Source organism: Tympanuchus pallidicinctus, unplaced genomic scaffold (assembly GCF_026119805.1).
Source record: "Tympanuchus pallidicinctus isolate F22 unplaced genomic scaffold, pur_lepc_1.0 scaffold2, whole genome shotgun sequence".
Taxonomy (NCBI): domain Eukaryota; kingdom Metazoa; phylum Chordata; class Aves; order Galliformes; family Phasianidae; genus Tympanuchus; species Tympanuchus pallidicinctus.
The window spans coordinates 45,890,711-45,910,940 of record NW_026294721.1 but is presented as its reverse complement, the minus strand read 5'-3'; the positions used below and the strand labels follow the sequence as shown (position 1 = coordinate 45,910,940).

Below are 20,230 nucleotides of genomic sequence, written 5' to 3'. Positions count from 1 at the left end.
AAGAAAGAAACAAGAGTTGTATGAAACATGTATTCTGAGTACAGTGTATTTGGGAAGTGGAGATTTTCACTTCTATCCTAAAATAGTAAATGAGAGAAAAAGAATACCTACCTGCAGAAGCCATCTAGACTATTTCTACAATCACAGCGAAACCAGTCATACCTAACCTACTCATATCAGCTTTGTTAGGCTGGTCACAAAACCCTCTACCAATGAATATTGTCACCTCCTATTAAGAGGAATTGCTACAATAATATAATGCCTCAATTAACTGTAAATTGCAGCTGTGAGAAATAAATCTCTGTATTGCACTCACATGATTTAAGATAATTCTTTTCCTAGACATTTTCCAGAACATCTAGAAATTAATTTCCAGAAATTAAGCACTTTCTAAATAATGAGAAACATAATCCAGCATTCAACAGAATCAAAGTATTTTGTTACCTGATGCCAGCTGCTTCGACTTCATTCATTCCACCAGTTCATCACATATCTGGCATCAACACATTTCTGCAACTACTTTCACAGAAACTTCGAAGAACATCTGACAATAATCCCAGATACTGCTAACACTACAACTTTCCAGAATATATTTATTTCCTACTTGTGTCTATCTGACATGTGCTGTATAAAACACAGGAATCTGTACAAAATAAAACTAAGTTCTTCAGCCCAAAATAAACCTTCCAAAGAAGTTATAAATATTTGTGATCACTGGGGACTTTCTTAAAGAGCGTCAATAAAATAAAAGAATAAAATCGTAATTATTCTGGATCATGATTTAAGAAAAAAGTAAGAATAGATGGATCTTCTTGTTTTTCATGCTCATTTATTCAAATACATCATCCTCCAATGCTTACTACACAAAAATTCAGAAGCAGTAGTCATCCCTCTTTATACACAATTTCCTAATAGCTAAATTCACGGACAAGCTGTAAGTAGCACAGCTTTATTCCTGAAATCATTTGACTGGCTTCATTTCAGCTGTCACAGGGGATACGAATAGAATATTAAGTCTCTCTAACACAACCTACTTGTATGAGCTTTCCCTGCAAGACTATCTTTGCTTGAAAATTAGAATTCAGGAGTGAGTCCTATTATAGTGGTTAAAATAAATAAATAGATTTCTAATGAAGTTTTGACTGTAAAAAATAATCACAAAGGTACACTCAAACTCGCTATCAGTGGGCTCTTCTGCATAAATCTTGGAGGCTTTTTTTTTTTTTTTTTTATGCACCAAAGCATCCACAAAAGCATTTATAGATGTGTATTGCCAAATACACAAGGACATGTAGCTATGGAAGACTCAAAGGATATCTGTACCTTATAAAGACCTCATCTGATATAAATGAATGTAGCTTATTCTCAGTCTGTAAAACATTTTAACATACAGCCAGTGTTTTATTAAATATTTATATTTCTTACATAACATGAAAAGAAAAACTCCAACATTTTATTTTTACATTCACAAGAAACTAGGACAAAAATGTTTTGGTTGTTTTGTGTTGGAAGATAGTGGGATGGATGTGACACCTGAGTAAGATGTGCGATAATCATATAAGGGGGAAAGTTCTAGCCCTGTTGGCTCTCAATTAAGTCCTCTTACATAGATCCATGATGGGTTGTTTCCATTGTCTCACCTAATAATTTTGGTATGATATGTATTTTACAATTATGATATCAGTAATACCTAACATGAATATACATTTACAGGCATGGTGGGTTTTTCTAGATGCAAGAAATTTCAACAACAAAATGTGTATGCTGATGTGAATCATTAATGAAAATAATCAGAACTCTAAAATGATGTGAAATAAAAAAGCCCTATGGTTTCTGTCTTACCATCAGGGAATTCTACTAACATACATATTGAGATGTACTTTAGTCCCATCCCACAGCAATCATACTTTACTTACCAATTTCCCCTTATATAAACACTTCAGCATGAAACAAGACAACAGAACATCGGGGAAAAATTAAAACTCAAGCCTTATTAGGATTCTAGTCAGATACACTTGCTGCTCTGGCTTCCTGCTTTTTATTTGCACTTTTTTTTTTTTCCTAAGCTCCCACAGCTGTAAAAAAAAAAAACCCAGAAATCTGCAATGTACAGCCAGACTACACAGAAATTCTTTTGGAAATAACTGAAACAGGGTTCCTGAGATTGTGATCAGGAAAGGTATTTTTTATTACCAGTGACTGTGGCTACTGGGAGGATTTCTGCTGTAACAATTGGCATTACTTTCAAGACTGGTGATTCTAGACATGCAATAAAACCTCTGTGTAAACAGCTTCTGCACAATCTTCAGACAGTGACATCTACATATCAGTCAATAGCCATTTTTCTTGCTACCACATGCCTACAAGCATTTCAAATTAAAACTCCGCAAACAGAAATTACAGAAATTCCTACATATTTCATTACCTTAGGAATTATTTTTATTGCATAAGCCTTGGAACTAAATGTACACTAGCTAAGAGAGCCAGTAGATGCCAGTCTATTCACTTAATTTTTATTCTCAGTCAACATGTCCTCACTCAGCTCAATCATCAGCAAATGTAATAGGGATATACGACCACAAGTGTCTGTTATGACATGTTTTGCTCTAATCTATGTGCAAAAGATAACCTGCCCACCCCTAGATGGTTGCATAACTGACCCACTAATGTGTCCCTTGAAAAGCATAACAAGTATGACACCTAAAACCACGAAAAGCCATGTACTGCTCAAATATAGAATTAAATATGAAACTCACAAGATTTAAACAGAACTTACCACAGTTGATAAATGGATTATATAATATAAACTCTCAATCACAGGAAACTCAGTCCTAAAAAGGTCTTCGCTTCCAATACACATCACAATTCGTGAAATTCAACACATACTGGACTTACAATACTTGAGTGACACTCTCAGTGCAATTAAAATAACTCTCATACCTTCTAGAAGATTTATATATAGCAAATTGGCGACATTTAAGACAATGCAAGATTGTAAGCATTATCTAAACAAATATAAGGGGATTGGTAAAATTTTGTTAATAAATTCTGACTTGAAAGGCTAGATTAAGATTAACTTTGCTTAGATCTACACACACACAAAAAAAAAAAACACCACAAAACCTTTGGTCACATTCTTCCATGCTGTGAACCTTTACGAAATGCACAGATCAGTTTATCTGCTCATTGTGAATGCAAGCCAGATTTGCCTATGAGAATAAAAGGCAAATTTTCAGAAGCAAAGTTTCATTCCTGGGTCTTACATTGAGATGTAGTTCAAAGTCATCTGACAGACCTTTTCCAAAAACCAGCTGTGTTATTTATATACTGTTGGGACTAGCCATTGGTTTCCATCACATGCTAAGTAAGCTCAGACTGCCTACTGCTGGTTGAACCTTTGGGGAGGCATTAGGGGCACCCTCATACAAATGTCAGTCCTTTGAGGCTGGTGGCACAGACATCCTAGAAGTATCAGCATGGTGTAGGAGTGCACCCAATCCTAAACACTAAATCATTCTAGAGTAAATTTTCATTTGAATAACCAATTCTGCATGTATTTGCAAATGCAAATATTACAGAAAGGCAACTATTTTGTCCTTCAGGCCCTGGAAGACTCCCTGCATTAAAAGCGCATGCCAACTAAGGGAGAACACTGATAGATCCAGAAGAAATCACAGTGCTACAACTCCAAAATTTTGACAGATGACAGCCATGTAATTAAGAGAGCCAACAGTGATGCTTCATGTGGTTGGAATAAGCTGAATTCATTCTGGCTTACATAAAGATGATATAAATGGAATGCAAAAATGGAATGTGTAAGCTTTTTTTTCCCTCTACAGAAGTCCACCTGAAACCACCACAGTATGTAGCAGCATTTCAGTAGATAAAAAATTTAAGCTATTAGATACATATGCAACAAAACCCCCCTAAGGTTGCCTATGTCATTCATATTCAGATAACTTCAACTTGGGATTTATATTACCAAGTTTCTTAATGAAAAGCCACTGAAACCAGATAATAATTCAGCTCATATCTACTTTTAACATGGAAAAAATGAGTGGAGTGTGAAGAATTTACGGATATCAATGACTTCCACATTCAGCAATTAATCTTACTCAGAGAGAGAAAATGTTTTCTATAATCCATGAAGTGAATTTACAACAGAGGAAAAGAAGGACAACTATTCATATGGTATCTCACGATCTCTGTATAATTACAAGACAAGCAAAGAAAGTAAAGACTCAGTCATGAGATATTTACATTAGTCACACAAGCAGTAATAAATACAGTCCAGAGCACAACTTCTGGTATTATCAGTATCACATTATATTATCAATAGCATTATCATCATTATTATAACTGCAGGCCAAATATCCCTTTGAGTACTGAATAACCTAGAAAGTTACATGAGGCACTTGGGACACTATTTCTACAGCCTTAATCTTCTTGTAATGATCTTTTGAACAGTAAATTCAGCAATCTATCCTGCACACAGAATGAACACTCCTTTACATTTTGGGAGACAAATAGTTGTGTGAAAGGGACGAGATTACCATATTATTTTAACTGACTGGAAAGCACTACAAAACAGATGTATTTGTTTACTCATGCCAGAAAGTCCTTTTGAAACTAAAATGCATACCAGAGAGGAAGGTATCAAAATCACAGGCCTATTTTATATTTCTGGTTGCCCACAAAGACATGGTTCTACTGGAAATTCGGTACAGAGTACTCATTATCTTTCTAAATGAGTATTAGTAAGTTTAACCCACTGCATGTCACCTTATTTGTCTCACATTATAGAATTAACAATATTAAAATATAAAATGTTTATGCCCACACAAAGTCAAGATCTTACCACAGTGTAATGCATATGTGCCCAGGCAACAGGACCTTCTCCTGTTCAGCAAGGGCAGAGACCGATGACTTTGGACACCCGTACAGCTATGCACAGCATTCATACATGATTTGTATGCCCACAGCAATCTAAAGACTGCTGATGCCTTTTAGGGACACATCAAAAGAACGAGGGTATACAGAGCAGAGAAATAAAGGACTTCAAACACTCCATGCTGCAGCAATGACAACGGCAGTATGATTTTCACTAGCAGAGGGAGTTTATCACAAAAGAGAATTAGGGAAGAGCTGCTCACATTTCTTAGCATGCCAAACAGCAACTGTCTCCTATTGACGGAAAGAAATGAAACAATTTCAGGAAAACAGAAGAAACCAGTCAAGACCTCTCAGAAGACTCAAAAGGTCAGACTGCCTATAAAAAGCTAATCACCTCAAAATAGTGAAATACATGCTATCATTTAGTCAGGAAGCAAGTAAAGCAAGACGAAGAGTCTTATGCATAGCTACACTGACAGATCAACTGTAGTATCTGTTACATTTATCTAAGCATCTTATAATCATTTGTTCTGCCTGTGTTAAGTGCTATATATGCTTACAGTTGCATTTTTATTTATTTTGATTTGAGTATGATTTCAGGAATTGAATAATAGCAAGTAAATTCTCTCAAAAAGACATGGAGAATTTAAAAACCTTAAATGCCTTCTATTCTCAACACACTTTCCACAGTATCAAGCAGGTAGCAAAGCAGGGCCCCGCTGGAGCTGCACAGGACAGGTATGAGATGATGTGGCAGAAATCAGAGAAGCAAAAGGGACTCGGATAAGGTTCCAGAAACTTTCAATATTCCAGCCATTCAATAATCTGGAATACATTCTAGAATCTCAAGTGTCAAAGTGACAGAACAGGGCTAAGGGGACAGTAACCAATACACGAGCCAGTCAGCAAGCTGAAGCACATAGATACAACAGGATCTTCAGTTAAAAAAAAAAAAAGAGAATTTGTGTTTTGTCTTGCTGTATTCAGAATAATGGAAAGTATTATAAATTAATTATAAAATCACCACCAATGAATAATTATGGTTCTTCAACACTTCCTAGTGTTCTTCCGGTTCCATTGGTTTGGAATTGGAGGGTTTTGGAACTGGCGTTAAAAAAGGAAAAATAATGGGGATTTCTAACAGTCAGCCCCTATTAAAACAAAACAAAAATTCTGAGCTAAAATGCCAATTCTAAATGTTATGAGTTACAATCTCTTTGGGATATGTGGGGAGAAGGGAGAAAGGGGAGAAAAAAAAGACTTTATTTTAAAATTGAAAAAGTTTTTGTCAAATTCAAGATTAATATCTTAGGATTTGGAACTCTATCATTTTGTTTTTAAATAAAAGATCATAAACTACCTCTGTTATTTAATCTAAGTTCTATTTTCTTTTTATCCATCCTTCCTTTTCTAAAGGCTTTTCATGTATGCCCCCTTACTTTTTCACTGAAATGAAATCATTCTGCTTTTATTCTCTCTTTTTTTTTTTTCCCCTTTCCAGTTTAACTCATGCTGACATTATTTTTATTGTTACTTGGTTGCTTTCCTTTTCTTTCAGGAGCTATTTTTTCTCTCAGCCTTACATCATTAAAAAGTATCATGAAGGCACTTGGCTTTTCTCCTGCTTCTTTCATTCTGTTCACTTAAAGATGTGATCAGTCATGCCTTAACTAGTGTGCTTTTTAAGACTGCTCAACTGTGTTCCATTTTGCAGAATTTTCTGATTTTCTACTGTACTAATTGAATTCCTCAATGCCTTTCATGTTTGCTTTCTCAGATTCTAAAAATTTTTTATGGCCATATGCTATTATAGCCTTCATTTCCAGGTTGAATTCGAGATGATTGTAAATACAGAAATTATGTCTCCTGATTTCATACCATTTCAAGTAACTATAATGCTTTCTTTTATAATAATTTTCAATAGTATTCTTGTTATTCACATTTATTGTAATTAAGTTTTCCAATGGAGCTTAAGACCCTCAGAATACTGGAATTTAAGTGATCAAGCAAATAAATAAGCAAATGTTAATTCATACAACAAATATATAATCCTAGTACACACGCTGGCAACATGATATCATAAACATGATATAAAAATAAAAACTAAAAATAAAGTACTAAAAATGTATGCAAGTAAAAAAAGTCATAACATTATAAAACATACATAAAGATTCAATTCCAGTTCCATAAAAATTATTTTAGTAGAGCTTTTCTGTTATTATTCAGATAGCACCATTACTGTGCTCGGCACTTTACAGATGTCTTTGAAAATGAGGTCACTGCCTTGAAGAGCTTATAATTAAACCCCCTGTGAATTATATACTGAGTAAGCGAGGGCAGTGCATCTATCTGCCTGTGAGCTACACAGACAGCATGATTCAGTGTTCTATATTACATATTTGCATTACTGTAGGTTCCAGGTTTTGAATTACATAGCATGAAAATGTAGATAAGTGCTAAAGATTTAAGGAACAATTCTAGTCAGGCCACTGTTTCCTCACTTGCTTTTTCATAGATGTAAGCAAAAAAGTGGGTTACCAAGACAGCAGTTTCTAAAAATCAGATTGTCAAAACCTGTTAGGAAACAAGTACTCTATAAAATCAGCCTTTGGCTAAACAAGTCAGCTGATACGAGGCAGCTTTCAAATTACTTATTAATTTCAATTAAAGCTACTTGAAGTCTGTGAATGTTGACTGTTATCACAGTCCACAACTGCCTTTATCCAAATTATTAGCACTGAAAATAAATAGTCTATCGTCTAGGAAACTTAAAAAAAATATCTCAGCAGTTCAGCAGTTCCTTTCCCCTACCCACTGTTCCTCAGTCTGCAATGCTCAGCACCAGTGGAATACCTCTGCAGAGCTAGCAGAAAAAAGGTTATTTTTTTCCCAGCCACAAAGCTGAACTGAAGAGATTGTTTAGTATTCATAATATCACTTCTTCCCCTACTTACTCTGTTCAGGCAGCTAGGGACTTAGATCCTGAGTATGCTAACCAAAGAGAATAGTCTGGGAAGAATAAAGGCTCTGAGTTTACATTTATTTTCTCTTTCTGTCTTTGTTTCTCTTTCTCAAATTCTCTCATCTTAAGGCATCATGAAGTTTTCACTTGCCAGTACTAAGAATTGAGAATCAGTATTGCTATCAGAAGAGCAACATGCTGAAAACATCGTAAACTAAATCTCTCAGGGAGTATACATCAGACTTTTTGACATCTGTCCTGGATGCCAACCTCTTCACAACTTAGAAAAAAAGAAGGCTACAGTACTACAGTCTATTCCTATATGTTTGTAATGTATCTATATATTAATGTAATATTTATATATTAACATATTTATATAACAACAGCCTTTCATATGCACATAAAGAACTTAACAGTACTAGCTACATAAAAACACATACACTCATACACACAGCTTTTGAAGGATATCCTTCACAATTCTCAAAGGAACTTTCCTTTTAAAACAAATATATCAGCTTAACTTTAGGCCCTGAAACATTCCAGAATTTCTTTTGGAAGAGTTTCTGGAATCTCTTGAAAACACTAAGAGCTCCAGATGGAAGATTTTTTTTTTTTTTTTAATGCTTGATTCAAAAGACTTCTGAATTTTGGCAAATAAATGCTGCATATGTTGTTGTGGAGGTGATCTCCTGTGGGGGACAGGAAGATGATCTCTTAATGCACATTCACCAACTGTCATAATGCATGTATTGTACAAAGATACTTATTAAAATTTCCAGCCCATTTTCTAGTGCAAAAGCTGAAAGAAATCCTAAAAATGAATTGCCACTTTCTTAAGGGGATGAACTTAATATGCAGTTGAGTCTGTATACAACTGAGAATAAAGGCCTTTACCCCATATTTATATCTCTCCCACTCAAAAATATACCCTTTTAGTAGGGGAACCTAAATCTTAGCATGCCAGCATCACATGCTACAATGTAGTTGGGATACTTCAGCCTATGCGAAGGTAGTGACAATTCTAAGTTGAAGGCAAAATAACTACAATAAATAATTAAGTTGGGACAAAAAAAAAAAAAAAAAAAAAACAAAAAAAAAACCCAACAACAGAATTACATTGTATGCTAGCTTTTCCACCTAAAATTTTAACTGTTTTTGATGTGCAATGCTTAAAAAAATTCACAAAAAATAAAAAACCCAAACCAAAACCAATCACCTCCTGTGGGATATTTCTATTGCAAATACACAGAGTTCTCATTAGGACAAAACCAGATTTCAATCTGATTCAGTTGTGCCAGTTCTTGTTGATGATGCACATGAATTTCCCTCTTTATCCAATAGGCCAAGTCACAAAACAAGGATGCAGTGGCACATAAAATTGCTTTGGAGAATATTAATAAGTATGCTTTTCCTTAGAGGCCACTGTATGCTCTTACAGGACATGGAAGGAATATCCATATAGCTAATAAGGATTTCAGTGCTCACAAGGAAACATCTTTTGCCCCAAGACGGCCATCTAATTCTCAATACTGTTCTGCAAACTGTCAGCATATTCATCAAGTCCTGCTGTTATGCAGAAGTATACACGATTGGTAAATAGCTTTTTAAAACAAAAAATCATTAACACAGTCAACCTACTGCAGTTTTTTTTTTTTTTACTGTTGTCAAGTTTTTGCTCTTTATCACAAAATTCTGAATTCCTTGGTTTTCATTACTTCTGTAGATTTTTTGTTGGCTACTTCCCCACTTATCCATTTCATATCTCCTGTCAGAACAAAAGGCCTTTTTTTCATAAGTGCTCCTTTGTGAAAGCTAGTTAAATGAAAATACTGTTTCTTAGATATTGAGATTACATATGCAGCTTTTGTTACTTTTCTTTCAGAGCACTGAGGAAAAAAAATACAATGGGTATTGCATGTACCTGATGATCTCATCTGAGAAAAAAATAAATCAAGATCATATGAATGGCCTTGCAGCAATGGCGTTTATTCCACAGAGATATTCCTGATGCCTTCGGACATTAAATTCATCTCATACTCTTCTCTGCAAGAAAAAGAAAACTTCCAAAACAGAACCCAAAGATTCAAAATTTAGGGAGGCCTCATGCATCAATCCAGGCAGTGTGAAAAAGCTTCCAGAGAAATGCAGAAGCTTATTAAGGCAAACAGCATCAATGCTTTCTTTGCACACCACTATTTTATTCCAAAGAAAGCAGGCAGCAAAAAAGGCTTCTGTCATTGACTGTCTGTCTAGAAAATGGAGCCACAACACCAAGATTCCTGCACATGGGTGTGAAAGGCAGAGAAACTTGAAAAATAGGTGCTTGTCAGAAAAACATGCTCTGCTTCCAAGAAGTTAGGGTGCAGAAAGAAGTCACAAGAGAATCAATCTTGCAGCACACACTAGAAGTCAATTATCCATTATTGCAATAGTAAAAATATTCTCAAAATTTGTAATAAATTTTTCAAAAATGAATTTAATCTTTCTTTATTTGAATTATAAATGCATTGAGCATTGAAGAAAGTGGTTGAGGTATAGTATTTTAGCATCTTTGGTCTGTTACTAAAATCCATTCTGAAATAAACTTGTTCAGCTTGTCTATAACAGAACGTAAAAAACTAGTCTGAAAAGACATAATGCCAATAACTGGCAATTGAACTTGTATGGGGTTATGAGGAAAATCCAGTGGAATATACAAATTTTTTGTACCAACATGGATCTAAAAGCCATACATTAAAAAAATATTCAGGCAGCTTTAAAAAAAAATCAATGTTTTTAAACAGAAAATTCTGGATTATTTGCACAGAAATCAAAGCAAGCAAACATCCTATTTATTCAAGATTATTTTACAAACAAACGTCCTTGTTTAATTCGGGTCAGAGATCCCAAGGCATGAGCTATACAAACTACTACTGACACCTCAAAACAGAAATTTTGGAAACTTCCCCTGGTTTTTATGCTTTATGCAGGGTAATTAACAGAAATTACACTGGAGCTGCCACATCCCTTCCCCTTCTTGACTCTCTTCTTCGACTTTCTCCAGCCCAAGTGCATTTGTAACAGCAGTTCAGATACATTTGTCTGCAATGTTGCTCTAACAATTGTTAGAGCTAAAAATTAATTGCATTCATACAAAAAACATTAAATTGAATTGATTGGACCATTCTGTCCACAGAACTTAGATTACCGTAAGATATAAGAGAAAAAGGCAGCAGTTTCTATAGTAACAAAGCTGCAGATAAAGCACATCTTGCAAATACCATTCGTCTACAAACTCACAAAGCAGAGTCATGTTGTGTGGTTAAGCACACAATAAGAAGCAGCAGCAAAAGATACTAAAATTACACAATTACAGAATCACAGGGATTGGAAGGGACTTCTGGGGATCATCAAGTCCACCCACCAGCTACGGCAGGTTCCCTACATTACTGTTTCTAAGCTATTAATATTTCAAATTGTGACTCTGAAGTCTTATTGTTTGAGCCAATGACTTCAATTTATACTTGCCATGACTGAAATTCAAGTATTTGAAAACTAGCACAACCTGAGAATTGGTCATATTACAGTACTGACCAAAATCTTTAATGCTCACTCCCTTGAATTTCAAACCATGGCTACATTAACTGCCTCAAGGAAGCGTGTGCTTCCTTTTGGTAGTAGCACCGTATTTTTCATTCTTCAAACAATATTTCCAGTATTCAACACTTGATTATTTAATAATACTTCAGTAGGTCTTTGGTCAAGTTATGTTTTTAAACCAAGCTTTTATCAGTTTTAATTCCATGGATTTTTTTATTTTTTTATTTTTTAAAGTCCCACACAAAGAGATTCTTTAAACAATCAGTGTCACAAGCACAGAGCTTTAAGAGCTGTGACTATAAATAACGCCAAGAAACTATAGTTAAATGAATAGAATATTCTAACACATATATAGAAACACATCTTTTCTTATTTGTAAAGACATTTGAAAAGACGTTTAAAGAACTGGATAATCTTGTTTATTCTGTCAGTAGCTATAAGATCACAGAAAGAAGGACTGGACAAGATCTCAGGTCACTTTGCACATCCTTTTCCCTTAAGACAAAATAAAGTCAGCTTTAACCTCTTCACAATAAAAGATCTCTCTTGCTAAAACTATAGTTTTTAAATATGTGCTGAAATTTGTCAATTTTCCCAAAAACTCTACACGTAGATTTTTTTCCAATGCTCTCCCCCACTCTATCTCCATGTCAGTGTTGGAACAGAAACGTAAATCTGAGCATGCTGTACCTTGATGCATTCATACATCTTTCTATACTTCCTTCTACATGCTAAATGCTTTTTACTTTCTGTAGCCAAATATCTGGTTGTATTAATGAGAAGTTGTATATGTTGTAATGCTTCATTTCCAGGGTATTAATACTCTTTCCTTTCATCATAAAAGTATTTCTTCCAACTGATTTACAGGACAAACATATCTTCTGTGAACAGAATGCTTGATACTCCTGGTAGGTGGCAGAATGCCACCTGCCTCAGGAAACAGACGAGCAGCTACATTCAGAGTGTGGCAGATCCAAGGCTACCGCAGGGCGTGATAAGACTGCGTCCAGTATGTTCCCTCGAGATGCAGAGATCAGTATTCTTCCTCAATATTGAGAAGTTACTAAAAATAATAAAGTTGCAAGATTTAAAGAATTTCCTTGCCTTGATTCTCTACATTTGCTTTCACATTTAAATTACAGCAGGATCAAATTATGCAGAGAATCAGAATGCCTAAGTGTGTGCAGGCATCTCAGAAGGCTGCACCCACTGACTGAGTATACCAGACACTGCAGAGGATTGCCCCCAGCAATCATGAGAGAAAAGGTCAAAAAGTCATTTACGCCTTTATAACAGATATGCACCTCAAGAACAGCTAGACAAACACTTTTTGCATATTCCTGATGTACATGAAATTAGTTTTCTGGAGTTAAAAGAATTTGTGAAGTTAGGTTGATTTCAGCAAATGCTATTGGTTAAATAGGCAAAAACTTAAGCTCAAAATTTCAATTGCACATAGCAATTTGAGTTTCCCTCAAACAATGAATGTCCTAATTCTTAGCATTTAAAGTCATTTTGCTCTCTTCCTGAATGAAACCAAGGTCCCCGAAACCCTTCTGTTGACCAATTTGTTTCATTAAAGTTTCATTACTGACAAATTTAATATTATCTCCTTAGGATTAAACACACAAATTGAACTTTGGAAGTCGCTGAAAAACAGGACTGTTTTGACATGGAAAAAGATGTTCCATACTCTAAGACATAATTATTTATCTAGTTCCATGTTTCCTTGAGCTATCAACATTTTTAAGTGTCCGAAACAGGTTAGACATTACAAGTTGAGATATTTACTGTTTTACAAACCCAAGTATTTCAACATATTTCAGCAGTTACTTAAATACAAAACTATGTGTATAGAAGCCTACAGAAATTTACAGCTAGCAAGATGTATAACTTCTGAGTTTCACGGAATCACAGAATGGCCAGGGTTGGGAGGGACCTCAAAGATAATTAATCTCCAACCTCCCCACCACATTCAGGGCCACCAACCTCCCCATTTACTACTAGACTGGGCTGCCCAGGGCCCCATCCAATCTGACCTTGAACACCTCCATGGATGGAGCATCCACAACCTCTCTGGGCAGCCTGTTCCAGCACCTCACCACTCTCTCTGTAAAGAACTTCCCCCTGACATCCAACCTGAATCTTCCCTCCCTCAACTTAAAACTATTTCCCCTTGTCCTGTAGTTATCTAGCATTTCAAAGAGTTGATTCCCTCCAGTCTGTAGGCTCCCCTTTAGATACTGAAAGGCTGCAATGAGGTCAACCTGCAGCCTTCTTTTCTCCAGGCTGAAGAAGCCCAGCTCTCCCAGCCTGTCTTCACAGGGGAGGTGCTCCAGTCCCCTGATCATCTTTGTGGCTCTCCTCTGGACCCTCTCCAACAGCTCTGTCTTTCTTGTACTGGGGGCTCCAGACCAGGACACAGTAATCCAGATGGGGCCTCACAAGAGCAGAGGTGGACAATTACCTCCCTGTCCCTTCTGGCCACTTCTTTTCTGATGGAGCCCAGGATACCATTTGCTTTCCAAGCTGCAAGGTCCTTCCCCGCAGGGCTGCTCACAAGGACCACTCCTTCCAGTCTGTATGGATGCCTGGCATATGAGTTTGCATATACCATTTGGAAAGAAAAATAGGCTTATCTATTCCTCTCAAGGATTTTCAAAGTTACTTTTTGAATTTACTACTTAAACTGTGAAGTTAAAAGAACTCGTTACCAGTAATAAGAGCTTTGGTACCTTAAACTTTAAGACAATAAGTCAAAAATTCTACAGCATACGTTTACTCTGAGTTTTAAAGTAGCTAATTCAAAGTAACTTTATTTTACAGAAGAAACAAGTTATCTCAGAGTAAATGCAGTAAGAAACCAGTAAAATTTAACTAGCCAGTCTCATAAGAGTGGAAATAAATTGGTAACAATCCCAAAACCAGAGGAATTTTGATGCTAGAAAAAACCACTGTATAGTGTAGTATACATTTTACTGTATAGGCATGATGCAAAATCATGATATGTAGTCTTAAAGTAAAAAGCCACATCAACAGGAAAAGCACATTAACAAATGCTTTGTTACAAGTACAAATCAATAGTCTCACCATCACATGCAGTAGTCTTATACTGGTAAGTACAAGGGAAGTTTCAGTTAATAAGATAATTCAAGCTTCTTCAGAAAAATATACAAACCTGGAAGTCTACAAGACATCTCTTTACCAAACATCATGCAAGCATGCAGTCTATATGTCAATATGCTTATCATATCTCTACATTGAAGCACATTTACAGAAAATTAAACTGATTCATATAAATGGATGAGAACCAGTAAATGTCAAATATTACAAGAAAAAAAAAAAACCAAAACGATCCAGTTAGAGAATAAATCAGTGTAAGATCTCCAGGTCCAGATTTCCAAGGAACAACCAGATTGTATATGGTATTTTTTAAGCTGAAATCAGCTAAATTAAAAAAAAACAGTATCCTGCTTTTGCCATTGAGCAGCTATTGCAATAGACAGAAAAACATAATAAAATTTGCTATGATTTTACCACATTTTCACTGCACAATTTTGAAAAACTGAAAACCAGACTTAGTTAAGCCACAGATTTTATCTAAACACTTCAAATAAACCAGCTAGTGATATCTCCATTAGCCATCTTCAGGGTGACTGAAGTCTGTGTCAAGAGCATTATAAGATTTGACAAGGATTAATATCATTTGTCTGATTGCTTTTTTAAGTTATTAAAGAAAACCAGAAATGTAGGCTCCCTCTGAGATGAATTGCATGGCTTTGAATAGATAGACAGGGTTAAAGGAACAGTTTGAGGACTTTGATGTCCTGACGCAGGTGAGATTAAATCAACAAAGAGTACAAGGATGGACTCTACAAGATGCGAAGGGCAATATGCTTTCCTGTATTAGTTGTTTATATCAGATAACTGATTTATATCAGATATCACTGAGATCAAGACAACTAAACTCAGAAAAAAAAAAATTAAATGAAGAAAAGACTTAGCTGAATAAATTCCTGAGGAACTTACCTGCTTTAGCAGACCAGATCAACAAAGTATGCCAGTAAACAAAAAAACACTGCGAGCTTAAGCTGGGTGACTAAATCAACCATGGTTAACATTACAGATTGATGAGATTACAGCTCAACAGTTTGGGAAAAGGCAGTCATATCTGCATAACTGTCTCAAAACATCAAAACCTAAGTAGATCTAACAAGCCACGTAACAGTGAGTGTATTTTTGAGCCATCTAATAAGTACTTGCAAATTTTGGTTTAATAGTGTAAGATATAGTAAATACAACAATAGCTTTTCAACTAGTTTTGACACATGCTAACATTCTTTTGTTCATTTAAAAGGCCAACGTCTCATCATACTTCATTGAACCCTGTTTTATTTACATAGATAACCTTTTAACAACAGCAACAAATGAAGCAAAGCAATATATGCATTCATACCCTATTTTCGAAGGGGTATATTTGATTTGAAGGTTAAGTCTTCTTATTGTCTTGATAATTCTATAATTTAGTCTTGTGTATTAAAAAACTCTACCAGGAATTTAGCAATGCAAATACAAAATGTTTTGAAAATTCGTGAAGATTTCAAAGACGCAGCAGTGAAAATGCTTATAGTATCTAGCCTTTATTTCCATCTATCAAAGTTGATTGAGGCCAGCTTCTTGCAGCATGCTCACAGCAGCAAATTCAGATAATACAAGAACAAGATGATAATCGTAGTCTAATGAAGAATTGCAAAGAATGGAAATGCAGTCACTAATAGCATAAGTTAAATAACAAATCAGGAAATACACAACAGTCATAACTAATGTTAATTATGTCACTTCTTATAAGACACTGACTTTGCACAGCTTGTTTAGAAGTTCACATTTTCTGGCTATACAAACCAGCAGCCACACACAAATCCATTCAAGAACGTGCTATGCTTCTGTGAGTCACATTAGACAAATAAATGTCAGGCAGCATGCAATCTGATCATTAATATGATTTACAATTTTTCTTGCTGTGTAAGGATGATGAGGCAGAAACAAGGTGCTTTCAATGCACATTCAGCAAATCATCCTATACTTTGGAAAAACTGTACGATGCCATCTTATGCATTTTTTCACTGGTAAACTAACAATCTTCAGTTTAATTAAACTGAAGTACTTCTTTGTATTTTGTGGACACTTCAGTAAAATGAGACTATAATTTTTAAATTTCTGATAGAAATAATGATCAGTGTCACTGAACTTTTCTAAAAAAAAAAAAAACCCAAAAAATAAATTCTGATCACAGGGAATTCTAAGAGCAGCATGAATCCAGGTGATGAGGATTACACTTAAATAAATTAGCTACACACCTTTTCAGACCATCAGAAAACTGGTAAGCATAGAGTAATAATAATTATAAACACAAGTATTTAAGATATCTTCCCTTTTCTACATTGGTTTGCTTCTTTTATAAGCTCACAATGAGTCATTTTGGATTTTTACCAGGCCATTTTCTTCTCATCCTATTTAAGTCCAGTAATTGAAAAAGATGCTTAATATGATTTGGAATGCACTATAATAAAAAAAGACCTAGACAATGACAAAATAAAAACCAGCAATTCAAACTTTATAGAACTTTGATTCTTTATTACATTTCACAGAATCATTCAAGCCTTTCTTATGAATACTTCATTTAACAATGAGCTCTAAATAAAGTCAACTTCACATGGAAGATACAACAATGAGGATTTGCAGATTTGCACTGTTTCATTTACTGTCTCATCCATTATGAAAGCTTTGTATTTCATCTTAAAAAAAAAAAATCTTCGATTAAATACTATGAACTACTACTGTTTATCTACAGTTACATCAAAGAAAAATGCTTAAAATATTAAAATGTTTATTATTTGCATGGGGAAAGTGTCAACTACACATTTCATCTTCATCTTACATTTTTTATTTACAGCATCATTTAAGATTTAAGCTGTTTAGGCAAGAGGTTACATTTTATTACATATTTGGCCAGATTGAAAGTGCTTAAATAATACAAGCAAAACGCATTAAGATGTGGAGTGCATTGTCCTGTGTGTCCTAATGTTATGAAAAAGAGTGAATCTAGTTGTGCACGCTGAAATGAACCCTCCCATAAAAATTTTAAAGGAGTAACAAGCACAGAAGCTGGGCGTCTGAGAGTACCAGAAGTATTTTTAGAGCTCTTTGCATTCATCATCGTGCATTTTTCAAAAAGCAATCTCAGAATACCTTTACAATGCATAGTGGCTAGTAATCCTACATCACAATTGAAACTGACAGATTTTTTTAGTTCAGGTGTCTAGACTTACACCAAGATACAAGTCCAAAACAAGCCTTGTTATCTCATCTGTTTTACAGTACCCCAAAATCCTCTGGAGATGCATTTTCCCCACACAGGGCTAGGGCATGAATTGCAAGTGGGAGATCATCATAGAAGAACCCAGCACAATAAGCAGACTTGGAAATTCTTACTTCAATAATTAATTTCATGACAGTTTAGATAAAATATGCACGCAAACACTGACTTCATTATTACACACTCTTTACAGTTATGTTTTTTTTTTGTTTGTTTGTTTTTTCCTTTTAACCCACTGAATATAAAATCATTTTCAGTAAAATCCAACAGTTTCAGCAGAGATGGGAAGGGTCCCCATTTCAGCCTGATCTACAACTGAATTGTTAGAACACATTCAGGGACCTAGGAGATGTGAATGAGGAAAAAAAAACTCATTTCTAGCCATTAACTTAGCACTCCCCAACTCCAGTGCATTTTCAGATCAGCCTTCACAAGCTAAAACCTGTAAGTGCACACAAGCAAAGCAACACCCTTGATGGTCCTTTACAACCCTGCACATACGTGAACTGCACGAAGATGTGAAACCTGCTAAACCACTTTCAGGATGTCTCTAATGCAGCTTAGATATTTGGGTAAATATAGATTTTAGAAGTCCTCAGAATGAGACAAAACCTTTAGCAAGAATCAGAAACTTAAACAGTACGTTCTAAGTCCCTTTTGGATGAATCTTGAATCATCCTCTTGTTTTACAAGGACAATTGCAGGAGATTCAGGCTGTGAACCTAAAAATACAGTGCTACTGTCCAACACAGCCTAATTTAACTACTGCAACAGATTCCAAGAAGCCTTCCCACCAGTTAAATCCAATGCCAAGTTGTGGGAGGCCATCCAGGGACAAACATCTAGGAAAGTTTGGGAAAATGAGAATGGAAAAAAGAAATCAAACAATACAGTTAGAAGTCTTAGATCTTATTGGTATCAAATAGCTTCTATACCTATGTTTTCTTTCATACAAGAATACAAGTAGCTTTTATTTACCCCAGATAGATATTCAATAAAATTAGCCTCTTGTTAAGCTTTTCTGGATGAAGACTACATAAATTTATGCATATTTCCACTATCTTCTGCATATGAACTGAAGAAATTATGGTCAAGCACCAGCATCCTCATTCCAGAAAGGTATCTCAAAAATAAAAGCTGTTCTTCTTTTCCTTTCATGTTGTTTGCTTTTTTTTTTTTTATTTTGTCCTGTGACAGAACAAAAATGGAAGAGACATCTTTCAGTTTCCTAGGATGCTTTAAAATAAAAGATAACTGTGTGATACTTTCCAGTAATACTCTACCTACTGTGCAAATAAGAAATTAGAAGAGATGCTTTAGTCCCCGTGATGTTTAGATCCATTGGGCTGTGGGCTATTTTCTCAAGAACTAAGCAGGAGTCTCATCTAACACTTTCAATGTTAAAGCCAAAAATAAATAGAAATGGAAAGTACTCCATAAAAAGACAACCTGCCCTGCCAAATCCCAGTACAAAGAAAGATCTTCCAAATCTCTCCCACAGTGCTTTAAATTTCTTTTCTGGTTTACCTTTTATTCCTAGGAGGTTATTAAAAAGATACCTATTGAAAAGATGTAATAATCAGATCAAAAAAGCACTTCATCATGACTTAAAAACATCAAAATAACTTTTTTTCCCTTTAAATTAATCAATCTCATTTGAAAATGCTGTTCTTGTTGTTTTGAAAAAATATACATATTATTTTAAGTTTTCAGTAAATTACTTGTCAAAAATTAATGTGCTAGGATTTTTAGGCTTATTTATTTTGGGACACCTAGGCATTTTTATTGTGGGAAATGCTATTTTCCTTAACGTCTTAAAATATCCTTATCCCTAAAAGCCTTTACTTACTGGGAGCTGACAACAGCATCATGTATGCTCATCATTGATTGGCAGCTGATACCAGCTTCATGTACAGTCACTGCTGCCCACTCTTTAAAACAAATATTGTGTGAGTGTTGAAGGAGAAGTAAATTACATTGCTATGGGTAACAAAATCAAATTCCCAAGTCTTCTGTTACTCAAGAGCTCACTTTGGAAATATGTAACACATTGGAAGCTATACTGCTACAAACATGAAATAAAAGGTAGAGATGCTGTGACATTTAAGACTATACCATATGTCCTCCGCTATCTTGTGCATCCACTGGAACATAAACTTCTTAATCACAGCCTCTAAAAGTATGAGGCCCTCATGCAGAAGACTGGAGTTGCGGCACGTTTTATTTACTGTTCTGGCCTTTTTGCATCTCTGTCCCTCACATTCTTTAACTTCGTCCAATTATGTATGATGTATTTATTCTTGGACTGGAGAAATTCAAAGCACTGCAGAGGTAGACAATTTAAGGTCTGACTATAAAACCGTGAAGTCCATGCAGTTTCAACACGCATTTCAGTGAAAACTGCACAGAGCTCTCAACCA

General features: G+C 35.1%; 1 protein-coding gene across 2 annotated transcripts in view; it reads right to left on the bottom strand.

Annotated features, from left to right (window-relative positions):
* GPM6A (glycoprotein M6A) overlaps nucleotides 1-20,230 on the bottom strand; it is a 93,943-nt gene that overhangs the window by 47,907 nt on the left and 25,806 nt on the right. The window contains exon 1 of one of the 2 annotated variants that reach the window (XM_052682494.1): nucleotides 15,464-15,536. The exons of the other annotated variant lie outside the window; for it this stretch is intronic. The gene's annotated coding sequence lies outside the window, so the exon portion shown is untranslated. Of the gene's footprint in view, nucleotides 1-15,463; nucleotides 15,537-20,230 lie in introns of those variants that run through there. 2 annotated transcript variants of the gene reach the window in all.